Source organism: Leptonychotes weddellii, unplaced genomic scaffold (assembly GCF_054177405.1).
Source record: "Leptonychotes weddellii isolate Sample4059 unplaced genomic scaffold, ASM5417740v2 HiC_scaffold_11712, whole genome shotgun sequence".
Lineage (NCBI taxonomy): Eukaryota > Metazoa > Chordata > Mammalia > Carnivora > Phocidae > Leptonychotes > Leptonychotes weddellii.
In genome coordinates, this window is record NW_027695160.1 from 1 (window position 1) to 4,472 (window position 4,472).

A 4,472-nucleotide genomic window follows, 5' to 3' on the forward strand; every position below is an offset into this window, starting at 1 on the left:
AATTCTCATTCTTTAAATATTATTAAGAATAAAGACTGTAGACCAGGTAACAAATGGTGGAAAGATGTTATTCTAGAGTTAGAAATAATTATGTTAAGGAAGAAGAAAGAACAGTATTCAGGAGAGTCATTTAGTGATGATGAATGAATATATAATCATGATGTAGCAGCAGAATTCTATCACTTCATCAGACCCCTTCCTGGATACGTGAATTGAGAAAATTGGTGGAAAGGATGATTCCTTTGGAAGGGGAAGAAAAGTTTCTTCTAATTTAAGAGAAGCTGAAGTGATAGAAGGAAATGAGGAAATAATTCACCATAGAACGGTGTAGTCAAAGAGCAAAAAACTGTGGCATTTATTCTATAACTTGGTACTCTATTATATCCAAAAACTGAGAAAGATATCAAAATAGACAGGAATACAATAATTGTAGGGCACCTAAATTTCACTTACCTCAATGGATAGATCATCCAGACAGAAAATCAACAAGGAGACAGTGGCTTTCAATAACACATAGACCAGATGGAGCCAACAGATATATTTAAAACATCCCATCCAAAAACAGCAGAACATACATTATTTTCAAGTGCACATGGGACATTCTCCAGAAGAGATCACATGTTAGGTCACAAAACAAGTTGCAATAAATTTAAAAAGATTGAAATCATATCATACACCTTTTCTGATCATAACGGTATGAAACTAGAAATCAATCACAAGAAAAAAATCTGGAAGGAACAGAAGTACATAGAGCCTAAGTAACATTCTGCTAAACATGAATCAGTCAACTAAGAAATCAAAAAGGAAATAAAAAATACATGGAGACAAATAAAAATGAAAATCCAACAGTTAAAAATCTTTGGGATGCAGCAAAAGCTGTTCTAAGAGGGAAAATTATAGCAATATAGGCCTACCTCAAGAAATAAGAAAAACCTCAAACCTAACTTTACACCTAAAAGAACTACAAAAGAACAAGCTTAAAACCAGTAGAAGGAAATAAATAATAAAGATTACAGCAGAAATAAATAAAATAGAGACTAAAAATCCAAATCAATAAAACCAGGAGCTAATAAAAACAAATAAACACTCAGAAAGATATTAAAGATAAAATAAATTTGCATGATTAATCTCTTATGTAGTCTTAAATCTATTATCTGCAAGAAAGAAAAAAAACAGCATATATAAGCACATACATATAAGATTGGCAAAAATCAAAATTTAACAACACTAACCTATCAGTGAGTACATGGAGCAATGAGGAACTTCATATCCCAGTAGTAGGAATGGAAATGGCTGCAACTATTTTGAAAAGTTGGGCATTACTCATTAAAGTAGAAGGTGTGCAAACCTTTTAACCCAAGAGTTCCATCTCTAAGTATATACCCCAGAGAAACTTCCAAAGGTACAGTACACCAACAGTAAAGCAGGCAAATAAATGGTGGTATACTTCCACAATAAAATAAAATACACCTACAACAACATGAATGAAACTCAAAACATATTAGTATGAGTAGACATGAATATTTCAGGATAATTCTACATATATATATATAAAATTTGAGAATAGATAAAGTAACTATATTATTGAGGGATTCATATTTAGAAAGTAAAACAATAAAGGAAAGCAAGATAATTATCACAAAAATATAGATAGTCATTATTTCTGGGACAGGGAGGTGGTTATGATCAGGAAAAAGTATACAAGGGCATGTAGGGTGCTAGCAATGTTCTATTTCTTGGTTTGGATGGTGATTTCACTATTGATTGCTTCTAATTTATTCTTCATACTGTACATACATTATTATAGTATACCAAAAAATAAAAAGGAGAGGAGAAGGGAGGATGAAGAAGGGGAAAGGAAGGAAGAGAAGGAGGCGAAAAGGGAGGGGAGGGAGGAGAAAAAAGAAATAAAAGCAGTTGTCACTCAGATCTGGATAAACAGTGCCTTGCCCAAAGCATCCTAAGGTTCTGTAGCCACAGTGGAGAAACAGAATCACTGTAAACATAAGACACGATGGTAGGCAGGAAGCTAGGGTTCTCCTCTAATTGAAGAAGCAAATGAGGTCAGAAAAATGATAGCAAATAGCCTTAAAAGTTAGTTGGTACCCATGAAAATTGAAAGCTTTATAGCATACAACAAGGTTAAGGGTGCAAATCAGAACCTAAGCTGTGAATTTACATAATATGTAAATTGTCCATGATGATTCAAAAAATAGAATTGCCATGTGTTTTTAAAAATAAATGCATTGAATGCTACATTAGAGCATTTATCACAATGAAATCTAGGATGAATATGTCAATATTTATGCCTCTGACACTCTCAAGAGAGTTAAACATTCTGAACAAGAAAATACAATTGGAGAAATAATGAACAAAGACTATCATAGAAAATATTCCAAAATGCACTTCAGACAAATGTGATATACTTGATTTTAAATGCTAGACAAAGGAAAACAGGCAAATTGAAAGTAATAATTGGATGGGAAGGATAGAAATATTTTTTAGATATTTTTAATAAACATAATTTAAAATAATGATCATAAGATACTGGACTTGAGAAAAGAGTGAAGAACATCAGCAAGACCCTTAACAAAGAGATTAAAAAGAATCAGAGATGAAGAACACAATAAATTAAATTAAAATACACTAGATGGAATATATAGCAGGAATGAAAGCTGCTAAAAGGTAGACATATTGGTTGACTTTGTTATAGTTGACTGAAAATTTTGGGTTGCAATAATAAACTATTGTGTAGCAACTGATCAAAATGGCCATACCTTGGAGTGATTCGGCTGTTGAGAAAGCAGAAATAAACAGATCAGCCCTGCTGTGGTTTGGCTTATTGTGCCCATCTGGACAAGCTTAATCATCACTTTCTGCTCCTTAACAATAAATACTGCTATTTGTACATTACTTAAATTCCGTATGCAAGATTATATAAAATGAATCACATATTGCTTATTCTCTAGATTTCATAGTGTTTATATCAATTTTATTCTGATTATAAATATCAGTGGCTAAAAAGTAAAATCAACCTTTTTTTTAAATAAGGGGTATTTGTCCTTAGATAATCTAGTAGAAATGACTGGGGTGTTTTTGTTTTTTGGGGTTTTTTTTTATACTTATTCTGTAGATGAAGAAGAAATAAAAATGAAGTTCTGAATTAATATTCCTATATTCTTTATAATATTAATATGTTGAACTTTTTGAATTTTCCAAAAACATAAAACTTGTGGTGATTCCCTTTTTTTAATTAGCAATAATCGCGCCTCGGATAAACCTCATTGGCTACGATACTGCCACTGCACAAAGCTTGATTCCCTTTTTTTAAAATCCTTGCTGAGAAGCAGTATATTATAATATTTAAGCAAGCTAGCGGGAAAGGAAGCTGGTCTTAACTGGTTTTCCTTGGTGTGAAACCTTGTCCCACAAATTTTCTCCAATGTGATACTGTGAAATTTCCTTAATCTCCCTTTCTTGCTCTGAGCCTTCTGATCTAAATGGACTAATGATAATTTCTATCTCATAGAGATTTGTTAACTCTGATGAAAGAAGAATGTAGAGAATTTAGCAAAAATTCTAACACACAGTAAATGCATCATTAATTCTTGTTATTAGTGATTATTTCATTATTACATTTATTGAGACTTAGAAAGGTAATGTAATTTTAGAATTTAGGCTGTAAGTTGAGTTCTTACAGAATAGGAATCAATATCTAACATGGCAAAAAGCAATGTGTGATATACGATTGATAGATCTAATAACAACTGATTATTCTGTTTTATATATTTTATCTCCATTCACATTTTAATTTTAATTCCAGTGTAGTTTACATAGTGCTGTATTAGTTTCAGATGTACAATGTAGTGATTCAACAGTTTCATATATTACTCAATGTTCATCATGATTAGTGTAGTGTAGCCCTAATGCCCTTCACCTATTCTCCACCATTCCCCCTACTCACCTCCCCTCTTGTAATCATCTGTTTGTTCTCTATATTTAAGAGTCTGTTTTTTTTGTTTGTCTTTCTCTTTTTTTCCCCTTTGTTTGTTTTCTTTCTTAAAATCTGTGTAGGAGTGAAATCATATGGTATTTGTCTTTCACTGACTGGCTTATTTCACTTAGCATTATACTTTCTATAATGTTGTTGCAAAAGGCAAGATTTTGTTCTTTTTATGGCTGAATAATATTCCATTGTGTGTGTGTGTGTATGTATGTGTATGTATATATACGTGTATATATATATGTATATACATATATATATATATATATATCTTCTTTATTTATTCATCAATTGATGGACATTTGGGCTGTTTCCATAGTTTGGCTATTGTAAATAATGCAATAAACACAGGGATGGATATATCCCTTCAAATTAGTGTTTTCATATTTTGAGGGTAAATACCCAGTAGTGTGAATCCTGGATCATATGGCAGTTCTATTTTTAATTTTTTGAGGAACCTCCATATTGT

At 31.6% G+C, this 4,472-nt stretch overlaps 1 pseudogene; it reads right to left on the minus strand.

The window, feature by feature from the left end:
* Positions 1-3,165: 3,165 nt before the first annotated feature.
* On the minus strand, positions 3,166-3,314 carry LOC145718178 (U4 spliceosomal RNA; annotated as a pseudogene).
* Between the last annotated feature and the right edge of the window lie 1,158 nt (positions 3,315-4,472).